The following is a 24,785-nucleotide window of genomic DNA, read 5'->3' as shown; positions in this document are numbered from 1 at the left end:
AATCTTTACACACCCCATTAGCTCCTTTAGTGGGGAATGTAAGATTCACCCCGGGTCTCTCTCCTAGAACGTTCGATTGGTGGACGAATAAGGGTCTAATGAGAATTGCAGATATGTGTGATCATAGAGGAATTTTAACGAGAAAGGCACTGGAAGACAAGCACCAGCTTCCGATCTCAGAACACTACAGATACGATCAAATAGTGCATGTCTTGTCTACAATTTCTAGAAACTAAGATACAACCACAAGGACTCCTATGGAATACAATATGATAAGATAAGAGGCCATATATCTGAGCTATACACAGTTCTCACGAATAGCACTGTAAAACTAGAATACATGAAGAGATGGGAGGCAGATCTCCAGGAGAGAATGGAGCTGGATGAGTGGCACAAACTAGCCCAGGGAGCATAAAAATCCATTATAAATACTTCACTAATTGAAGCAAATTATAAAGTTTTATTGAGATGGTACATGGTCCCAACAAGATTGGCAACCTTTTATTCCCGAGGCATCCCCTAGATGCTTCCACAACTGTGGACAACTGGGGACGATGTACCACACATGGTGGCAAAGTCAAACGTTACAAGGATTAGGGTGTATTATTTTATATATTCCCTCACCCAGGCAAATTTTATTAAATCCCTGAAACAGGCACTGCTAGGGGCAGAGGTGGATTCAGCCTCAAAACCTCAAAAGTGTCTAATATTGTTTATTTTCACAGCAGCGAGAATCATAATAGCCAAATCATGTAAATCGGCTGTGATGCCGTTTGGCCAGCTCAAACATAAATTCTCCTGGATCATGATTAACGAAAGAATGACAGCGATATTAAATGACAAAATACAGCAGTTTGAAAAAATATGGTGCCCCTGGATCCAGTACCTAGCAGGAGACTAAAGAGTGATAGAGACATAAAGAGGGCCGGGCGGGAGGTGTGGGTCCAGATATGGGGGGTCACCTTCTAAACCTTTAAAACTCTAACTCATTTCGTATTTTTCGTATCACCTATCTCTTTTTTGGGTTTAGATATCTATGCCGGCCATCTCTAACCGGTCTGTCATGAGGTGGCAAATCCTAATATAAACATCAGTAACAGTCTATACATTTTTTTACAGAGGGACATAAACGTAACAATAATGTCGTCAATGCTACCACAGAAAACAATATCTCAGACCACTGTTATTGGAAGTTTTTTTATTGTTAACACATGTTGGTACGGTAATCACTTAAGTGATACTGTTTACTTATTTTGTATTTCTGTTTTATTATGGAAAATTGAAAACTTGAAATAAAAAACTGTTGAAGAAAAAAAAAATTACACATAGTTGTCACTAAATGATATATTGCTCACACATGCCATGGTTATGTCGAATTACACCTCAAAATACATTCTGCTGCTTCTAATGGGTATGGAGATACCACGTGTGTGAGACTTTTTGGGAGCCACCCGCGTACAGGACTCTGAAAACCAAGCACTGCCTTCAGGCTTTCTAAGGGCGTAAAATGGTGATTTCACTTCCTCGCTACCTATCACAGTTTTGGAGGCCATGAAATGTCAAGATAGCACAAACCCTCTGTGATGAATGTGGATGCCAGATCCCTGCCCTCCTCGCTAACTCGTGACGAAGGACCGGCCAACCCCACGCTGTCACTTACATAACAATGCCAATCTCAGCTGCGCCCAGCACGAAGATTTTCCAGCTTGCGGGACCACAATCTAGGTGCCAACAGCCTAAGAGCAATTGTCTCTGGGACAATTACGCAATGAACCCTTTAACTGCCACCACTGACGTTTGTTTAGGAAGGGTCCGGACTTCCATCAATTTAGCAATATCAATTATGAGCGTCTGCAACACACACTCCCACCACAGACAGGTCTGCTCAGAGGCCTTACTCTAAAACAGTAGCGCTCTTTAAGAGGCAGGTTAATTTTTAGCTTGCATTGAGGGCTTTAGAGACAAGGTTAACACTTTTCAACATAAGGGTGTATTTAAAAAGGTCAACGGTGCAAATAAAAAATTTACAGAAAAAAAAATGTTTCAAAGAGATAAAGTCAATATACAGCCACAAAGAAATAAAGTAGAATCGGGGAAGAAGAATACTTGCAATTAATGTCGGAGGGTTGATCAGAGTTCAGTGGCACGAAGGGTGATTTGTGGTAAGGAGCTACGCACGTGAAAACTGGAAGATATAACTGTTTATCTAACAAGGAACTTTTATTAGAATTGGGATCGGGGAGACGCACCTCATTTTCACATACACACCTTTGATATTGAGAGCATATATGGACTTGTGGCACGGGAGTTTCTTTGGTGTCTTGGTTTGCACTTTTTTTCGTTTGCATATGTATATATATTTTTTTATGTGCATGAGCTTTTGCACTTGTTGAAGTGTCTACTATCCAAAACTGGGTCATTTGTAGGGGTTCTGTGCTACCTTGACCCTGAAACTGTGATAGTTAGGAAATTAAATCTCCATTTTACGAAAGCTCTGGGATTCGTGCATGGGGCATTAAAATGTATGCCACATAACGCTGACTGTCAAAATCCCTGTGTCAGAGCATATGGCGGCAAGTGTGAGCCATGATGCTATTCATGCACATGGACCTAATGTCACGGACATAGCCCCAAGTCCAGGAAGTAACTCACCTATATGTGTCAGTATTGTATGAATCACTGATATGGAGCACAGTGTAGTCCTGAGTGTGCAGCAGCTAGGTGGTGTGCTTACCTGGTTTATAAAGCTGGACAAGGAGGAGGGGATAGTGAATTGACCGCCCTTCATTGTAGGTGATAATCTAATAGAGGTGAGTTACTTCCTGGACTTGGGGCCATGTCCGTGACAATGGGTCCATGTGCATGCTTTTGCATAGCATCATGGCTCACACTTGCGGCCATTAGGTTTTTTTTTGTATTTTTGTACTTTATTGGCTTTTTTTTGCCACTTTACTGATTTCACATTACTTATACATTTTTTGTGCCAGATTGATCTCCCCTGTTTTTGGGTGATACTTGTGTGAGCTTTGTGATTCTTTGGCGATAGGGACGCTGCACGCTCTAACCACATCCATACTATTGTTTGTAGGTGTATATAATTGTGCATTTATCCTTCGTTTATTTATATCCAATACATTTTGTACTTTTACATACTATGTTGCTTATTTATAAATCTGGTTTACCATCCCCTTTGCCTGTACAATCCCTGGGGCATTTATTTCCATTTTTTATTTACTTATCATGAGAGCAAACGCTGTTGCTGTCAAGATAAATAAATCAGTGCTGCAGCTGAACGGCATACCTGTTAAGCAAATGATGGTTAACAATAAAACAAAGTAACATTACAGTATAACAGTCAGACATAAAATACCTGCAAAGCAAATACAATAAAACATATCACCACTTTAGGTGAGTGCTATTCATTTAGAAGTTAGGTTAAATTGCCAGTGCCTTATTGCATTTTGTACAGGCCTGGAGGTTTGTTTGGGTTAGGGTGGAGTTATAGGTTAGAGGGGGGTGTGACCACCTGTTCATCACCCTGGGAAAATACTCCCTTTCTTCTCCAGAGAAGTCTGGAAAGGAGGCGGGTCAGGCCCTGAAGGACAGGCAGTGTGTATGGGCTCTTGTCCAATCGTTAATTTGCTTGGTCAAGGGCGGGGTCCATACATATACACTGGGGTCACATGTTCCCTGGGGAGTTGGAGATGGTTAGAGAACGAATACACACAGGCAGAAAAATGTGATGTTAAGGCCCAGGGCTGGAAGGCCTGAGGGTGCCTTTAACCCAGTGCTGGAAAGCCATGGATCTTCGCCGGAAGGCGATGGAGAATCGGGGATAGACATGTGCATTCGTTTTTGTCCGAATGCATTTTCGTCCGAATTTCAGGTATTTTCGTTTTCATTTTGACAAACGATAACAAAAGTGCAGAATCCGAAAAATTTAAGATCTGACATAAATAAATGCTTTATTTTCGTTTTCATTGTTACAACGACGTGACTCTGACAATAACAATCTGTGTCTATTGAACCTGTGGTCAAATGTGCCTAACCTTACCTTTATTAGTCCAAGATTATATAGAGAAAAGATTCAACAGAGAGAAAAGATTCGACAGAGAGAAAAGATTCTGGAATTGGGTGGGAGAAGTAAAATAAAAATAATGATGATGATGAATATTATTGGCTGATTTTAACCAAAGAGGAGGAGCAGTAAAATAGCTAGAACTAAGTACACACGTACAGCCAACTTACTTTCACTTACGATTGCTAGCAGAGAGAGACACACATACTGAATCATTTCAGAAGACAGTCAATCTTAGCTGGTCCGTTTGAATTATCACTTGTCAGAGAACCCTAATTATTATTAAGCATAAGCATAGCAGCAGAACAATAGTGAAGTAAGCTACAGATCATCTTAGCTTTTTCCTAATAATCGGCTGCTATTGAGTTAGTGTGAGAACCTTATAGTGATACTAGTGTTGCTGCTAGTGTTGTTGTGATAGCCTCAGAGGCTGCCTGTGTTGTGGGGGGATTTATTATTATAGAATCTTGTTACCTGTCTGATCAGTGATCGCTATCACCAGTCCACAAGTTTCTGTTTGAACGAGTATATAATATATATACAGAAACAGTTGTAGATGGCCCAGGAACATCCTCCAATGCCTCCATGTCGCTCTCACAATGGGTTGCCGCCATATTCGTTATTATCAGTCACTTATTATCTGACACCTGACACTGTGAGACTTAGACCAATCATTCAACATGAACGACGGAGATTCGACAAAGCAATGAAAAACACACACATTTATAATAATATTCGACTGAGCATCGAAACTGTACGATGCTGCAATCGTACATTTCCGGAGTCAAATGCTCTGCCTATAGGCTATATAGAGTTTAGCAGCTCCGTCGAATCTTCTTTATCCCTTTCATGACTAAGCCTATTTTTGGCATATGGTGTTTACAAGATAAAATCCATATTTTTTGCTAGAAAATTACTTGGAACCCCCAAACATTATATATATTTTTTTAGCAGAAACTCTAGAGAATAAAACGGCGATTGTTGCAATATTTTGTGTCACACGGTATTTGCGCAGCGGTGTTTTAAACGCAACTTTTTGGGAAAAGGGACACTTTCATGAATTAAAAAAAACGAAACAGTAAAATTAGCCCAATTTTTTTGCATAATGTGAAAGATAATGTTACGCCAAGTAAATAGATACCAAACATGTCACACTTTATAATTGCACGCACTCGTGGATTGACGACAAAGTGCGGTAACAAAAAATCTCAATAGGCGACACTTTAGCATTGCAGAGGAGGTCTAGTGCTAGAATTATTGGTCTCGCTCTGACGATCGCGGTGATACCTCACATGGGTCATTTGAACACCGTTTACATATGCGGGCGCGAATTCCGTATGCGTTTTCTTTGCTTCGTGAGCGCGCGGGGACGGCAGGCGCTTTAAAAATTTTTTTTTTTTTTTTTATTTTATTTATTTGAAAATGAATAAATAGTTTTTTTTTTTTTTTAATTGTTCACTTTTATTGCTGTCACAAGGAATGTAAACATCCCTTGTGACAGTAATAGGTGGTGACAGGTACTCTTTATGAAGGGATCGGGGGGTCTAAAAGACCCCCGATCCCTCCTTTACACTTCAATGTATTCAGATCGCCAAAAACGGCGATTCTGAATACCGTATATATTTTTAAAACCGGCGTCATTGGCAGCCGAGTAAACGGGAAGTGTTGTCATGACGTCGCTTCCGTGTTTACTATTAGGATACTGGAACGAAGCCGATTACGGCTTCCTTCCATTTCCTCCCCAGCAGCCGGAGGCATCGGAGCGTGAATCGGTGCTCCCGATCAAGCGGGAGCACCGGTAACAGCGGCGGGAGGCGGCGGGAGGGGGGACGTGCCCTCCCGCTCCTCCGGCATAACAGCCGAGCGGCTTTTAGCCGCTTTGGTTGTTATGGCTGGAAAGCCAATCGCCCGCTGAAAAAAACGGTACTGGGATGTTGCCTGCAGTACGCAGATCTGCCTATGATCGGCAGGAAGGGGTTACACATTCCAGACACCATAAGCCTTCAAAGACAGATTCGACTGTAATTCATGTGGATTTTCGGACGAATGCAATTTTTGAACGAAAAACAAAATAAATAAAAACGAATTTTGGGAGTAACTAAATAAATGTATTTTTCGGACGAAAACGAAATTCCGAAACAAAATATTTCACTCTGCACATGTCTAATCGGGGACACCAGAGGTGAAAGGTCTCCACCAAGCAAGAAGTAGCTGCAAACCGACCAGAGTGAACCAGGGTTGGCCTGTACCTTTCCTGAGCTGGCCTGTGAAGAAAAGGGCAGGAGGAGAAGGCAGGTGAGGCCTGGGACTGCTAGCGTTTCGAAGTACCACATGCTTTTTAGAGGGGAATGCGTGTCAGCTCACTAAAGGAGAGAGACTATCACTCACACATCTCAATGCAGAGGTAACTTGTATTCTGTGCATCACTGTGATAGTACCTGCCTGAATCTGGAATAAAGGGGAAGTTTTGAACTGTTCTAAATGTGTCTGTGCTTTACAGCGGGGTGGAAGAAGCGGGGGTTAAACTAGCTGTACTGTATGAACTACTACCAGCTCCCAAGGGAATAGTGCACTTCACATAGTAAAAATAAAACATTACAGTTCTGAAATACAGTAACAATAGAGAGAGAACTATAGATATAGAACCATAGAGAGCAAACAATAGAGCGGATAACAGAAAGCGAATATAAGAGAGAGAACAATAAAGAGAGAAGAAAAATAAAACCACAACTATTTTTGGCTTTTTTATTATTATTTTTTGTGTTTTTTTTTTTTTGCACTTTTATATAAACTATAAATTGTAAAAGATCCAGATTAGGGTCTCTCAAAATGTGATGGTCATCTCATCTTTCGAGACCCTGTGTAAGTGTGCCCTAGGACTGTGCAATGCTGTACCCTACGCTAATACTCCACTAGTGTGTGGTAGCATTCGAATCATTCACCAATGCAAAGACCAGGTTGTTCAGAACAGGAGGGACAATAAAAGTGGGTATTATGCCTAAATCTGCGCTTTCTAGAGACACGACATCTTCTTTGGGGATTTCTTTGGATAAGGGTACCAGGGAGGACATACAGAAAATGCCTCTCATGCATTCAGCTCACTGCATTTGAATTGGGAAGTTGGGCCACAACACCGTCTGGAAACAGAAGGGCTGTGATGATCTCTTCCTGGAATTTAAGGAAAGATCCAGTTTGTCAGCAGAGCCAATTGGAATAAATATACAGACACTTTTTTATACCAGCATCTGGCCTTACGGGCAATTAGGTACAGCACCAACAATTGGTAGTTGAGGTCCACCCCTCCCACATTAAGGTTATATTCATGAACACAGAGGTGTTTCTCCACAACACCAGTCGTCGTTTGAATTTGGACCGTCGTATTTGCGTGAAGGGAGGACAGAACTAAAACATTCTCATTATCCCTCCACTTCACAGCGAGCAAATTATTACACTTCAAGCAGGCTCTCTCCACCAGCCTAAGACAGGAATCTACAAGCTGCTGGGTTAAGCCCCGGCGATTAGATCGCATGGTGCCACATGTGCCAATTCCATGATCAAACAAGTGACTAAAGAGTGGTCATCAGGCACTCATCAACACAGACAACTTGATCGGGATGAATTTTGTACAACTGATTGTATTCAGGGTCACTCCTAGGATGACAGAGTTCATTGTCATTGAAATGCATGAACCGCAAGATCTGTTTGTATCGTGTCCTGGTCATGGAGGAAAAGAACACAGGCATATGGTGAATTGGGTCAGTGGACCAATATGATCGCAACTTACTTTGTTTAGTTATGCCCATGAGGAGGGATAGGCCCAGAAAGGTCTTAAATTTGGAGACCGTAATAAGTCTCCAATCTCTGGCAAGGATCAACTGGGGATTAGTGGCGATGAATTGACCAGCATACAAATTGCTTTGGTCCACAATAGATCTATAGAGAGCTTCTGTGAAAAACAGCAAATAAAAATCAAGCGACATAAAATCAACTGTTTCCACCTAAATTCTGGGTTGGCCAGTGAATGTGGGAAGTATGGGTGCTGCAGAAGTGGTGGGCTCCCAATTCGGATTGGCAAATACAGCAGGAAGGTACACTATGGGCTTGGCGGGCCTGTCTTTGTCTTCTTGGTGGCTGCGGCACTCTGGTTGTGCTAGACACCTCCCCAGCTTGAACTGCACTTATGGAACGCGCCACGTCACCACATGTTACTGCAGTGCTGTATGTACCACCAGGGGGTTTATTAGGGGGGGAGCCGGCCGGCTTTTTTGTCTGTTCCTATCCGAAGCGATTGATACAGCTTGTGTTCGTAAGTGCAATTTGAACGTATTTAATAAAATGTTATAATGATTTTACACCATGGGAGGCTTCCCTTCTTTTTGAGTCATCATAGCAATATACACAATAGTCTGGGAGTCCTTAAACATGGTCTAGATGGTTCATTCCAGTGTGATCCATAGTTCCTGATTAATCCTAAGGATGGGGAAGGAATAAATGTAAACGCTCCCCATTGTTTGCCATCTGGTAAGCATATCTGCATCTCTGTGGTCGGGCATCTCCTTTTCACCTGTATATGTATGAATCACCGTGGTGTTATATTACAAAGTACCTGAGAGGATTGTTTTCATTGCAATAACCCCTCCTTATAAATTAATTGTTGCAGTGTGGAAGTAATTTCCTGAAAGTTTATTTACTGTTGAAGACATTCATATTGGAGATTATCAGTCACCAAAAACTGTTTTGATTATATAATTAATGATTGTATAGGGGTGATTTTTTTTTTTTGGTGCAGCTTGTTTTCTTTATCTGTTTGATTCAATACTGGCTAGTTTTTTCTTTCTTTAAAATAACAAACCTCATACTTTTCTGCTCTGTCCAATGATTTTGCATAGAGCAGCCCCAATCCTCCTCTTCTATGGTCCCCCGCTGGCACTTTTGGCCCCTCCACTCTGCGGAGTGCCCTCTAAACAACCACTTTAAGCTCTCATTGTTTAACACATACACAGTAGAGGCATAACTCACATATTTCCATCTGTGCAAGCTCTCTTTCCACCCAGTTCTTTCATTAAAATAATTCTCTCCTTTGAAGAGTGTCTCTGCTGTTGTACAGTGTCTTCCTGGGGCCACCCTGATATGTGCACTCCTGGGACTACAGCTAAATTTGAAATGTTACTACTCCATGAGCTGATGCAAGAGACATCAATGAAGCCCTTTAGCAAAAGACACTCCCCTGATTGCATGCTCCCTAAGCACAAGTTAAGGAAAGAGACGCAAGTAGGAGACACGCAATAGGAATTTTGAAAAGGTAAAATTAAGTCTACGGGGGAAGTAATGCTAAAGATGCAATAACACTGTGCATGATTATTTTAAGCGAGGGTATAATACTAATTTATGACTGATCATGTACATATGTGAGTTTCAGAAGAACCTATAATTAAGGCTACAAATTAGATCCCAGCAGGTGTGCATGTCATCAATCAGAGAGTGAACATTGGCTAATTTGTGTTCTGGGCACATAAACACAAAATCTTTAGTTGTTTTGTAGGTTTTCTGTAGACCAGATTTTTCAAGATAAAGACTTTCTACTACAATGTGAATCCAAAGATAAAAATGAATATTGCATATTTAGTACTAAAATATGCAATTAGATGTCTCTTATTGATTTTTTTGTAGTATTAATAGTATACGTAAACTCAGTTACCAAAATCTAATACGTTAACACGATTTCAAAAGTAATTTTTCCACCTTTTACATTTTTCATCAATGAAGAAGTCTCTAAAAATTCACTTTTATTTATTCCCCCTGGGGACCAAGTGCAACACATGGTCCTTGTGCTGTCCCAACGGGGCATATAATTGATATAGATTTAGTTTACTTTTATATTTAGTTCACATATTGCCATCTAGTGACCTTTTATGGTAATGCACTTGTTTTCTCAAGTTTATTTTCCCTTATGTTATGACACACTTCCTTTTGTATGTAATGCTCCACCCTTCTTCCTGTGTTTTGTACTTCCTGTGTCATGGATGCAGCTATAAGCAACATGTAGCAGGTAACATGTATTCTACATTGTAAGCTACAGACAATTTCATAATTTGACCGCATAAATACTACAACCTATTCATCTGTTTGTATCCTATCATCTGCTGTAACCTGATGTTCAGAATAAAAGCATCTTGTGGATGGAATCAGTATTTGGTGAGTTCAAACTATCTGATGATCATTGTCCTCAGTGATTATATCTTATACAGGCCAGGCATAGAGCTCTCACAAGGGATAGTCGCTTCACAACAATCGGAGTCAGAATAGTCCCGTTCAGACGTGTCCCTTGTTTTCCAAACATGTTGCTAGAAAGGAGACTTGTGAGTAACAGCTCTAGTCTCTGGCAGCAAGGGTCACTTGAGACTAGCACTGCTATTCACAAAGATGACACAGCCTGGGCACTGTGTGATCTATCTGTGGCTTCATCATCACAAAGTGATCTTTTACTTTTATGAATACACAATCAGTGATCCTGGGTGTCACGCACAGCACTTGCCTAACATCATTGATTGTTCATTCACTAAAGTGGAAGGTCATATAGAGGTGCAAAATATGTATCTACACCACTACATTAAAAAAAACTATAATGGTATTACATTAATTTGGAACTGTAATATATACACTTATTTATGCTGTGGGAAGATTAGCTCAAGTGTAGCGCATCAAAGGATTTTGCCACTTATCAATTCTTTCAGGGTTGCCCTTGCCCGCTTTTATTAACATAAATCTTCACAAAACCTATTTGTTTTTCACATAGGGGTTTTCAGCATTCTTCAAAACATATCAGCTTTCTGGCTTGATCCTGTAATGCCACTGCTCTTGCCTGAAATGTTGGCCCTTGTCTGTTCCTCTAGACAACATTTACACTCTTGCCTGCAAGCCTATAAAATTGTCTATAACAATATCTATGAATCAACATTTTAACACAAATAATGGTGAAGAAGATGACAGTTTGAGTTTTTTCTTTAGAATGACATAGCAACCTAAAAATAAGGAAAAGGGTAAATTCGTGAAAGGTCAGCAATCCATGAAAGAAACGTATTTGTTTTTATCAGCCACATCCATCTTATATTTCCTTACAAAATATATATTTTTTTCAAACAGGCTTAAAGGTTTGGCAATAGTATTCTTAGATCCTTGTCTCATTAAGCAGACTTAAAGTGATACTAAAGTCTCTTTAAATTAAACATCTTATACTTACCTGCTCTAAGCAGTGGTTTTGCATAGGGCAGCAGAGATCCTCCTCTTCTTGGGTCCCTCGCTGGCACTCCTGTATCCTCCCTCCTGTTGAGTGCTCCCACAGCAAGCAGCTTGCTATGTGGGCAACTGAGCCAAGGCGCAGCTCTGTGTGTCCATTCAGACACAGCACCACAGTTCAGCCCCGCTCCCTCTGTCTCCTCATTGGCTCACTGACTATGATTGACAACAGTGGGAGCCAATGGCACCACTGATGTGTCTCAGCCAATCAGGAGGGAGATTCCTGGATGGTTTAGACACTTGTGCACATCGCTGGACTGAGATAGCGCTCTCAAATAAGTATTGGGGGGCTACAAATAAAAGTTTTTTTTTATCTTAATGCATAGAATGCATTAAGATAAAAAAAACCTTCTGCCTGTGCAACCACTTTAAGCCGGCCATATAGACGGATCGAAATTCAGACGGGAACCAGCCACATTTTCATCCATCTAAAGTCAGGCTGGTTGTACTGAAGTTGCTCACCAATTGACTTTAGTACAACCTGCTGCTGTCAGAATACAATAGCAAAGTAGGAGGGATTCCCTCGTTAATACTGACTGTGTTGATGGGGGAATTGAGCAACTTTATTTTCTTCAACCCGTGGTTGAAGGAAAGAAGATTGCATGATGTATTATTATTATTATTATTATACATGATTTAAATAGCGTCAACAGTTTACGCAGCACAATTACAGTACAGTTCAATACAGAAGGGACAGGAGGGCCATGCTCATAGAGCTTACATTGTAAAGGGAGGGGGTGTATGGCCAGCCTTACACTTCTTAAAACAACTCATGGACTCATGGACCTTTACAATAAGAGCATTCTGTAGCAATCTACTGGGAGATGTATGCCTCCCAGAATCTGCAGTTGACCTCATATTCTCTTCCTGGTTTGATGAGTTACACTTTGCTAAGTTCACCACAATATGTACAATCTTCTTTAGAGCTACCGATTACTATGTAGCACAGGGGCCAGCCTGATCGTTTAAGTAGGTCCTCAAAATATACAGTTTGGTTAATCTAAATGAGAAATGCTAACTTTTATGACTCCTTGATTAAGGGCAGGAATAAGTTAGAAAAGTGTTAAATGAACTTAGATCAGTGTGGAAGGGTTGTAGATCTTACCTGATTGGAGGCTGAAGGTCAGATGCATGGTATGAAGCTGCAAGAGTGGTTCATGTGGGGGATCCAGGGTATACATTTTCAGAGAGTCCAGGCGAAGAGGAATTTTCCCTGTCTGCCCGACCAACCCTAGATTTGCAGTTTATTATATGTCAGGGGTTGTTGAGAGGTATTACTTCATTAAAAAGAAACATTATTTAGCAAATTTGTCACAGCAGCTTAGCAGGTCAGGTGGTCTTTGGGGGGCAGTGAATATTTTAATTGTTACAAAACTGGGGGGGACCATCTGGGGTATGGTGCTTCCACTGACTTTCTGATACTCCAGGACTAGTTGCACAAATGGTTTCTAGCTGCTCTGCTTCCAATCCCTTCATTTTAGTGTGGCCAGGAGACACAAGTGCAGTTTCCAGCCCTACTGCCTGCAAATCTAATGCTGTGTACACACGGTCAGACTTTTCAGCAGAAAAAGTCAGACGGAATCATTTCATCTGATATTCCGATCATGTGTGGGCTGCACTGATGGACCTAGAAGTAGAACATGTTTTAAATCTTGATTTGAATTTGAAGGCGTATCAGACACAGAGTGGTACTGTGGATACACTACATAATAAACATGCCACGTCCCGATAATTGAATTTACTAAAAAACTAGACAACTATTGTTGACGGTGATGGACTTTTTAGGCATAGACACACATTTTTTTAATTCCTCCCCTTGTTGGGGTACCTCTGGACTGTTGCATCTGGAGGAGTACAATCATTGGAGGATTATCGGGTAATGCCTTAAAATTCTTTATTATTATTCCTTTTTTGGAGTTTCCTGTCCCTTCGCTGTATGCCTTTCAACGTTTACACTACTACCCCCACCTCTGTATAGACGATCCTCGTTTATCCATAGGTAGGGATGAGCTTCGTGTTCGAGTCGAACATACCTTCGACTCAAACATCAGCTGTTCGCCCGTTCAGTGAATTCCCAACATTATGGGCCGTTTGCGCCAAATTCGTGTGGCGCTCACGGCCCACAATGCACTGCGATGGCGCAGTGCATTGCTGGCTCATGATTGGCCAAGCATGCACTGTGACCCGCATGCTTGGCCAATCACAGCGCCGGCAGTGAGGAGAGCCATGATTGGCCACAGGCAGGATGCCTGTGGCCAATCATAGCTCAGGCTGTGTAGTACACGCCCCACACTATATAAGGCCGCCAGCGCGGCGACCTTGTGTAGTGTGTTGGCGTCTGAAGCAGTTAGTGGGTGTTCTGTGTACCTTTAACACAGTATACACCGATTGTTATCGGCCGATTTTTCGATCTTGCTCTTCTGTAGTGGTTGTTGTCTGTGTGCCCTGACCGCAGTATACACCGCTATATTCACCTCACCTATATAGCTAGCGATATATCTATCTTTTATAATAGAGCTTGCAGTCAGTGTTAGGAGCATGTGCGTGCTGTCTGCGTGGCTCTGTACCCAGTACACACCGCTATATCCACCTACATAGCTCTTTTCTATTTGAGCCATCTGCCATCTGCAGGAGTTATTGGAAGTTGTGTGTGCCTCCAGCACAGCACAGTATACATCTGTATTTACCCTTTATTGCTGGTGTTCTATAATAAAGGCATCTGCATGAGTTAGTGGGTGTTGTGTGCCTCCAGCACAATATAAACCTGTATCTACCCTTTATTGCTGTTCTCTAATAGAGCCATCTGCAGGGCTTAGTGGGTGTTGTGTGCCTCCAGTACAGTATACCCCTTTATCTACCCTTTATTGTTGGTGTTCTATAATAAAGGCATCTGCAGGAGTTAGTGGGTGTTGTGTGCCTCCAGCACAATATACACCTGTATCTAGCCTTTATTGCTGTTCTCTAATAGAGCCATCTGCAGGGCTTAGTGGGTGTTGTGTGCCTCCAGTACAGTATACCCCTTTATATACCCTTTATCGCTGGTGTTCTATAATAGAGGCATCTGCAGGAGTTAGTGGGTGTTGTGTGCCTCCAGCACAATACACACTACCCAATTGCTGTTTTACCCAACTCCGTTCAGGCCCTTACCATGTCTGGAAGGCCAGCAAGGAGAGGCAGACAGGCGCAAGCCGATAAAAGAGGGCAAGCAGGCTCTGTGTCTAGAGACAACAGTGCTGGTCGTGGACGCGGTGCATCGTCATCAGCACGTGGCCATGGGACACGCTTGTCCTTCTTTTCAGCAGCTGGACATGTTGAGCCGCAACATGGCAATGACTTGGTAGAGTGGATGACCAAGCCCTCTTCATCCTCCTCATCCTCTCTCACCCAGTCTCAGGGTACTAGCAAAGCAGCTGCCAACGCATCGTCTTCCCTCGTCTCAATGTTATCATCAGTGACTCCTTCCCTAGACCCACCACGTCCTCCTGAGGAGTCTCCTGAACTCTTTGAGCACAGTGTTGGGTACATGCTGCAGGAGGATGCCCAGTGTTTTGTAGGCTCTGATGATGACACTCAGCTAGAGGAAGGCAGTAGCGTGAATGCAGAGAGAGGTGATGCTCAAGAAGGACAGCAATCTGGCAGTCATGTTCCACAAGCTGCAGCATACTGCCAGGTTTGCTCCAGCGATGAAGAGGGAGGGGATGATGAGGGCACTGACTCCACGTGGGTGCTTGGTAGGAGAGAGGAGGAGGAGGAGGCACATGTCCAACGAGGCAGGATGCCCTCCGGGGGCCAGATTAGGGGCAGCACACCGACTGAATCACACCGCAGAGCTCCGCCTGTGCAGGGCGCTGCCTATGCGCGTTATTCTAAAAGTTCTTTGGTGTGGGCCTTTTTTGAGACGAATGCATCAGCTCGCACCACTGCTATTTGCAACATATGTCTCAAGCGTATCTCGCGTGGCCAAAACACCAGCTGCTTGGGCACCACATGCTTGACCAGACATATTTTGAACTGCCATGCAGCTCGTTGGCAAGCGTACCTCAAAGACCTACACCAAAGAACAAAGCGGACCTCTCCTTGCTCCTCATCAGCTGGCATCTCCAACCCCACTAGACCTTCAGTCCTCTCTGAAACCTGCTCTGAGAGGAGTGAAGGTGTAGAATTAGGTGTGTCACAGCCAAGTGCTTCCGGGCACTCTGCTAGCAGTACACCCCCGTCCGATTATAGCAGGCAAATGTCCCTGCCCCAGCTGCTGGACCAGCAAAAGAAGTTCACTCCCAGCCATCCACATGCCCAGCGGTTTAATGCTAGCTTGGCTAAATTGCTAGCACTTCAACTGCTGCCTTTTCAGTTGGTAGACTCGGCCCCCTTCCGTGAGTTTGTACAATGTGCGGTTCCTCAGTGGAAGGTCCCCAAACGCCACTTTTTCTCATGGAAGGCGATTCCGGCTCTCTACCGGCATGTGGAAGGCAATGTCCTTGCCTCGCTGGACAGGGCGGTCAGCGGTAAGGTGCATATTACCGCTGACTCATGGTCCAGCAGGCACGGACAGGGACGTTACCTGTCTTTCACGGACCATTGGGTCACTCTTCTGGCAGCTGGGAAGGATGCAGGACAAGGTGCAGTAGTGTTGGAGGTTGTTCCGCCACCACGCCTCCAAAATGCTACTATTGGTTGTGACACACCTCTCTCCTCCACCCCCTCCTCTTCTTCTTCCTCCATGGCCTCTTCCAGTGCTCTGTCCTCAGAACCAGCGGTGCTCCGTAGGCGTTCCAGGGGCTACACAAGTACGCAGGCAAAACGATGCCATGCCGTGCTTGTGCTGGTTTGTTTGGGGGACAGGAGCCATACTGGGGCGGATGTTTTGTCAGCTCTGCAGGGGCAGGCCGAGAAGTGGTTGACGCCACGCCAGCTTAAGCCAGGAATGGTGGTTTGTGACAATGGCACCAACCTCCTCTCCGCCCTCCGACAGGGACAACTGACCCATGTGCCCTGTGTAGCTCACGTCCTTAACCTGATGGTGCAGCGGTTCTTGGGCAGGTACCCGGGCTTACATGATGTCCTGAAGCAGGCCAGGAAAGTCTGTGTGCATTTCCGCCGATCATTTAATGCCTGTGCTCGGCTGGCTGAGCTCCAAAAGGAGTTGAACCTGCCCAAGAACCACCTTATATGTGACATGCCCACCAGGTGGAACTCATTGTTGGCCATGCTGCAGCGGCTGCACACGCAGCAGAGGGCCATCAATGAGTACCTATGCGACTACGGCACCAGGACAGGGTCAGGGGAGCTTGGTTTTTTTCTCACCACGCCAGTGGGGCATGATCAGGGATGCATGCACTGTCCTGTCACCGTTTGAGGAGGCCACAAGGATGGTGAGCAGTGACAGTGCATGCATCAGTGACACTGTACCTCTTGTCCACCTCTTGGAGCATACGCTGCGTGGAATAATGGACAGGGCACTTGAGGCAGAACAGAGGCAGGAAGAGGAGGACTTCCTTGCCTCTCAAGGCCCCCTTTATCCAGACAGTGTTCCTGCTGTGCCACCCATCACACAGGAAGAGGATGAGGAGGAAGAAGAGAAGGAGGATGATTGTGTCAGCATGGAGGTGGAGGCTGGCACTCAGCATCAGCAGCAGCAGTCTTGTAGGGGTGATTTACAGTCCCAAGAAACCCGTGGACTTGTACGTGGCTGGGAGGAGGTAGCTGCGGATCATGTTGTCCTTAGTGACCCAGAGGACTCCGGACGGAATGCCTCAGCTAACCTACGCTGCATGGCCTCCCTGATCCTGCAAAGCCTGCGGAAGGATCCTCGTATTCTTCGGATCAAGGAGAGGGACCATTACTGGCTGGCCACTCTCCTTGATCCACGGTACAAGGGTAAGGTTGCCGACCTTATCTTGCCATCGCAGAGGGAGCAGAGGATGAGACATCTCCGGGAGGCTTTGCAGAAAGGTCTGTGCAACGCGTTCCCAGAGACTGGGAGGTTACAAACTCCTGGTCCTGGACAACGTGTTGCTGAGGCATCGGTCAGAAGGAGCGGTGGAGAAGGTGGCCGTCTGACTGATGCTTTCAGACAATTTTTTAGTCCGCAGCCCCAAAGTATGATTGGTTCCAGCAACCATCGCCAGCGTCTGATTTACATGGTGCAGGAATACCTAGGGGCAAGGTCAGACTTGGACACCTTTCCCACCGAAAATCCTCTGGCTTACTGGGTCTTGAGGATGGATCACTGGCCAGAGCTTGCACAGTATGCAATTGAGCTACTGGCCTGTTCTTTCGGAACGCACCTTCAGTGCTGCTGGTGGCTTTGTTACCAATCACAGGGTGCGCCTGTCCACCGAATCAGTTGATCGACTGACCTTCATCAAGATGAATCAGTCTTGGATAACCCACAGCTACCAAGCACCTGAAGCTGATGTAACCGAATAATTTTTTTGAAATATCACATCCCTTCAAGACTGCCTATGCTGATGCTGAGTGACTGTCCTGTTATGTTGATTGTCTATCCTCTTCCTCCTCCGCTGATATGTTGGAAGAACATTTCTGGTTCTGGGTGATGCCATCAGCCCAATTTTTTTGCCCCTGTTTAACAGGGGCGTTTAATTACAATTTTTGATGCAATGCTTTGCAGCAGGGCTAATTCCTGCAATAAAACTAGAGTATATGGGAGAGGTTGCAGTGTGGTGGCACCAGCACCAGTGCCTAAGGCCCAATTTTTCTGCCCCTGTTTAACAGGGGCGTTTAATTACAATTTTTGATGCAATGCTTTGCAGCAGGGCTAATTCCTGCAATAAAACTAGAGCATATGGGAGAGGTTGCAGTGTCGTGGCACCAGCACCAGTGCCTAAGGCCCAATTTTTCTGCCCCTGTTTAACAGGGGCATTTAATTACAATTTTTGATATAGTATTTCACAGGAGGGCCCGTTCCTGTGCCCACCCAGAGTAACTGTGAGGACTTATAGTGTTGTGGCACCAGCACCACAACCACCAAAGGTCAATTTTTCTACCACTGTTCAACAATGGCATGTAATTACAATTCTTGATATAATCGTTCACAGCAGGGCGCTCCAGCGCCCACCAAGAGTCACTTTGAGGGCTTACAATGTTGTGGCAAAACCAACATCTTGTTCCGCCATTTCTGCAGAGCATATAGGGCAGGCCCCTACTTTCAAACATCCAATTTACAAACATCTCCTACTTGCAAACGGAAGGAGACAACAGCAAGTGAGATGAAAAAAGATGTACGACAAAACAAATTATACAGGGGTGATAACCCTTCCCTATGTTTTCCAAAAAGCTTAAAAATAGTTTTTTTGACTGGAGCTACACTTTAAAAATGTACCAGTTGAAAATTACAAACAGATTCAACTTAACACAACAAACCTACACAGTCCCTGTCTTGTTTGCACCTCCTGTATACTGCTGTTCTGAGTACATAGGGCCTGGGGGCCACACGCATTTCCTTTTTTTAATATGGGTACGGGGTTCCCCTTAATATGCGTACAAGACCCAAAGGGGCTGGTAATGGGCAGGGAGGGCTACCCATGCCATTTTTCTCAATGATTTTCAACCATATTGCAGGAACCAGATATTACATTAAAACCGCAAGCAGTTTTAAATGATGTTATTTCCGTTTAATGTCATTTTGTGCAGGGACTGTTCTAAACACGGGAAACACGTGCCACTTCACAGGCATACTACAGACACCCCCCAGGCATGATATTTAAAGGAATATTTCACTTTTTTTTCACTTTAATCATCATTAAAATCAGTGCTCCCGCCAAAACGGACATTTTTAAAAACATTTTAGGCATTGACCCATGTCCCCTGGGGCAGGAGCCAGGTCCCCAAACCCTTTTTAGGACAGTATCTTGCATATTAGCCGTTAAAATTAGCACTTTTAATTTCGAACGTTCGAGTCCCATAGACTTCAATGGGGTTCTAAAGTTCGTACGAATTTGGGGTCCGTTCGAAAGTTCTGGTGCGAACCGAACCGGGGGGTGTTTGGCTCATCCCTATCCATAGGGAATAAAAATGCAATAAGTGCCTGATGAAGCATTTTATAGAACGCGTAACATGTAGAGCATCCCTGAGCTGAGTCATCTATGATACGCAGCTTTTTGTAAAAATAATTTTCTTTGTTTTTTGGCTTCTCTTTATTCTCTCCTATGTTATATATTATAACAAAATGAAAATGTATGAGTCATTTGTTTAACTGTGATGTACTAGACAGTGTAATCATTACGCTCTGATTAATTTAATGTATTTTCTTTGTTTTTAGAAATAAATATTGTTCAAATAATTTAAAAAAAAATTTGTGTCTATGCCTAAAAAGTCCATCACCGTCAACAATAGTTGTCTTGTTTTTTAGTAAATTCATGTTTTAAATCTTTCTGACGGAATCAATTCCTCTAGGGAAAACCATTCATCTGCATGCTGTTCCAACACACCAAAAACGACGCAAGGGCAGCTATTGGCTACTGGCTATTGAACTTCCTTTTTCTAGTCCCGTTGTACATGTTGTACATCACCGCATTCTAAACAATTGGACTTTGGTGTGATCATGTGTAGGCAAGTCTGTTTCAGCGGAACTCCATCGGAAAAGACGTCAGAGTTTATTCTGACAGAAAAACCGGTCGCGTGTACGCGGTATTAGGCTGAGAAATGTTGTGGTTGAAAGAGGCTGAATGCCAGTTAAGGTACTATACATTCAGGGGTGAATGCTCAGAGGCAGAACAGAACCCTAAACGTGAGTATCATTCAGTACAGCATAAAGCCACAGCATATTTCAGCCTGCCATAGACTTTGACAGGCTGCAAGCAGTGGGGCTGGATGTTGAACCTATGCCTCTTATGGCACTTAAATGCTGGGATTGGAGGCACAGCAGCTAGATGTCCAATGTGTAAGGACCTGCATGTAGCTTTTCTAAATGCTGACAATAGGGATGAGCCAAACACCCCCCAGTTCGGTTTGCATCAGAACTTTCGAACGGACCGCAAATTCGTATGAACTTTAGAACCCCATTGAAGTCTATTGGACTCGAACGTTCGAAATAAAAAGTGCTAATTTTATTGGCTAATATGCAAGATACTGTCCTAAAAAGGGTTTGGGGACCTGGCTCCTGCCCCAGGGGACAAGGGTCAATGCCTAAAATGTTTTTAAAAATGGCCGTTTTGGCAGGAGCACTGATTTTAATGACGATTAAAGTGAAAAAAAAAGTGAAATATTCCTTTAAATATCGTGCCTGGGGTATAGTATGCCTGTGAAGTGTCCCGTGTTTCCCGTGTTTAGAACAGTCCCTGCACAAAATGACATTTAACTGAAAAAAAGTCATTTAAAACTGCTTGCGTTTTTAATGAAATATCTGGTTCCAACAATATGGATGAAAATCATTGAGAAAAATGGCATGGGTAGCCCCCCTTGCCCATTACCAGCCCCTTTGAGTCTTGTACGGATATTAATGGGAACCCCATACCCATAATAAAAAAAGGAAAGACATGGGGCCCCCAGGCCCTATATACTCAGAACAGCAGTATACAGGCGGTGCAAACAAGACAGGGACTGTGTAGGTTTGTTGTGTTAAGTAGAATCTGTTTGTAATTTTCAACTGGTACATTTTTAAAGTGTAGCTCCAGTCAAAAAATCTATTTTTAAGCTTTTTGGAAAACATAGGGAAGGGTTATCACACCTGTATAATTTGTTTTGCCTTCCGTCTTTTTTCATCTCACTTCCTGTTGTCTCCTTCCGTTTGCAAGTAGGAGACGTTTGTAAGTTGGATGTTTGAAAGTAGGGGCCTGCCCTATATGCTCTGCAGAAATGGTGGAACAAGGTGTTGGTGTTGCCACAACATTGTAAGCCCTCAAAGTGACTCTTGGTGGGTGCTGGAGCGCCCTGCTGTGAACGATTATATCAAGAATTGTAATTACATGCCATTGTTGAACAGTGGTAGAAAAATTTACCTTTGGTGGTTGTGGTGCTGGTGCCATAACACTATAAGCCCTCACAGTTACTCTGAGGGGGCACAGGAACGGGCCCTCCTGTGAAATATTATATCAAGAATTGTAATTACATGTCCCTGTTAAACGGGCAGAAAAATTGGGCCTTAGGCACTGGTGCTGGTGCCACGACACTGCAACCTCTCCCATATACTCTAGTTGTAGTGCAGGAATGAGCCCTGCTACAAAGCATTGCATCAAAAATTGTAATTAAACACCCCTGTTAAGCAGGGACTAAAAAATTGGGCCTTAGGGACTGGTGCTGGTGCCACGACACTGCAACCTATCCCATATACTCTAGTTGTAGTGCAGGAATGAGCCCTGCTGCAAAGCATTGCATCAAAAATTGTAATTAAACGCCCCTTTATGAAGGTCAATCGATCAACTGAGTCGGTGGACAGGTGCACCCTGTGATCAGTAACAAAGCCACCAGAAGCACTGAAGGTGCATTCCGAAAGAACGCTGGATGCAGGACAGGCCAGTAGCTCAATTGCATACTGTGCAAGCTCTGGCCAGTGATCCATCCTCAAGACCCAGTAAGCCAGAGGATTTTCGGTGGGAAAGGTGTCCAAGTCTGACCTTGCCCCTAGGTATTCCTGCACCATGTAAATCAGACGCTGGCGATGGTTGCTGGAACCAATCATACCTTGGGGTTGCGGACTAAAAAATTGTCTGAACGCATTGGTCAGACGGCCACCTTCTCCACCGCTCCTTCTGACCGATGCCTCAGCAACACTTTGTCCAGGACCAGGAGTTTGTAACCTTCCAGTCTCTGGGAACGCGTTGCACAGACCTTTCTGCAAGGCCTCCCGGAGATGTCTCATCCTCTGCTCCCTCTGCAATGGCAAGATAAGGTCGGCAACCTTACCCTTGTACCGTGGATCAAGGAGAGTGGCCAGCCAGTAATGGTCCCTCTCCTTGATCCGAAGAATACGAGGATCCTTCCGCAGGCTTTGCAGGATCAGGGAGGCCATGCAGCATAGGTTAGCTGAGGCATTCCGTCCGGAGTCTTCTGGGTCACTAAGGACAACATGATCCGCAGCTACCTCCTCCCAGCCACGTACAAGTCCACGGGTTTCTTGGGACTGTAAATCATCCCTACAAGACTGCTGCTGCTGCTGAGTGCCAGCCTCCACCTCCATACTGACACAATCATCCTCCTCCTCCTCCTTGTTCTCTTCCTGTGTTATGGGTGGGACAGCAGGAACACTGTCTGGATAAAGGGGACCTTGAGAGGCAATGACGTCCTCCTCTTCCTGCCTCTGTTCTGCCTCAAGTGCCCTGTCCATTATTCCACGCAGCGTATGCTCCAACAGGTGGACAAGAGGTACAGTGTCACTGATGCATGCACTGTCACTGCTCACCATCCTTGTGGCCTCCTCAAACATGACAGGACAGTGCATGCATCCCTGATCATGCCCCACTGATGTGGTGAGAAAAAACCGAGCTCCCCTGACCCTGTCCTGGTGCCGTAGTCGCACAGGTACTCATTGATGGCCCTCTGCTGCATGTGCAGCCGCTGCAGCATGGCCAACGTTGAGTTCCACCTGGTGGGCATGTCACATATAAGGCGGTTCTTGGGCAGGTTCAACTCCTTTTGGAGCTCAGCCAGCCGAGCATAGGCATTAAATGATCGGCAGAAATGCACACAGACTTTCCTGGCCTGCTTTAGGACATCCTGTAAGCCCGGGTACCTGCCCCAGAACCGCTGTACCACCAGGTTAAGGACGTGAGCCACACAGGGCACATGGGTCAGTTGTCCCTGTCGGAGGGCGGAGAGGAGGTTGGTACCATTGTTGCAAACCACCATTCCTGGCTTAAGCTGGCATGGCATCAACCACCTCTCGGCCTGCCTCTGCAGAGTTGACAAAATATCTGCCCCAGTGTGGCTCCTGTCCCCCAAACAAACCAGCACAAGCACGGCATGGCATCGTTTTGCCTGCGTACTTGCGTAGCCCCTTGAACGCCTACGGAGCACCGCTGGTTCTGAGGACAGAGCACTGGAAGAGGCCATGTAGGAAGAAGAAGAGGAGGGGGTGGAGGAGAGAGGTGTGTCACAACCAGTAGTAGCATTTTGGAGGCGTGGTGGCGGAACAACCTCCAACACTACTACACCTTGTCCTGCATCCTTCCCAGCTGCCAGAAGAGTGACCCAATGGGCCGTTAAAGACAGGTAACGTCCCTGTCCATGCCTGCTGGACCATGAGTCAGCGGTAATATGCACCTTACCACTGACCACCCTGTCCAGCGAGGCAAGGACATTGCCTTCCACATGCCAGTAGAGAGCCGGAATCGCCTTCCGTGAGAAAAAGTGGAGTTTGGGGACCTGCCACTGAGGAACTGCACATTGTACAAACTCACGGAAGGGGGCCGAGTCTACCAACTGAAAAGGCAGCAGTTGAAGTGCTAGCAATTTAGAAAAGGTAGCATTCAACCGCTGGGCATGTGGATGGCTGGGAGTGAACTTCTTTCGACGGTCCAGCAGCTGGGGCAGGGAAATTTGCCTGCTATAATTGGACGTGGGTGTACTGCTAGCAGAGTGCCCGGAAGCACTTGGCTGTGACACACCTAATTCTACACCTTCATTCGTCTCAGAGCAGGTTTCAGAGAGGACTGAAGGTCTAGTGGGGTTGGAGATCCAAGCTGATGAGGAGCAAGGAGAGGTCCACTTTGTTCTTTGGTGTGGGTCTTTGAGGTACGCTTGGCAACGAGCTGCATGGCAGGTCAACATATGTCTGGTCAAGCATGTGGTGCCCAAGCAGCTGATGTTTTGGCCACGCGAGATACGCTTGAGACATATGTTGCAAATAGCAGTGGTGCTATCTGATGCACTCGTCTCAAAAAAGGCCCACATAAAATAACTTTTAGAATAATGCGCAGAGGCAGAGGCAGCGCCCTGCACAGGCGGAGCTCTGCGGTGTGATTCAGTTGGTGTGCTGCCCCAGAGGGCATCCTGCCTCGTTGGACATGTGCCTCCTCCTCCTCTCTCCTACCAGGCACCCAAGTGGAGTCAGTGCCATTATCATCCCCTCCCTCTTCATCGCTGGAGCAAACCTGGCAGTATGCTGCAGCTTGTGGAACATGACTGCCAGATTGCTGTCCTTCTTGAGCATCCCCTCTCTCTGCGCTCACGCTACTACCTTCCTCTAACTGAGTATCATCATCAGAGCCTACAAAACACTGGGCATCCTCCTGGAGCATGTACCCAACATTGTGTTTAAAGAGTTCAGGGGACTAGGGAAGGAGTCACTGATGATGACATTGAGACGAGGGAAGACGATGTGTTAGCAGCTGCTTTGCTAGTACCCTGAGCATGGGTGAGAGAGGATGAGGCATGATGTGGCTCAACACGTCCAGCTGCCGAAAAGAAGGACAAGCGTGTCCCATGGCCACGTGCTGATGATGATGATGCACCA

The sequence above is a fragment of the Lithobates pipiens genome, unplaced genomic scaffold, assembly GCF_037356315.1.
Source record: "Lithobates pipiens isolate NorthernLeopardFrog02 unplaced genomic scaffold, aLitPip1_a1.2 Scaffold_8, whole genome shotgun sequence".
Lineage (NCBI taxonomy): Eukaryota > Metazoa > Chordata > Amphibia > Anura > Ranidae > Lithobates > Lithobates pipiens.
This window is presented reverse-complemented; position numbering follows the sequence as displayed.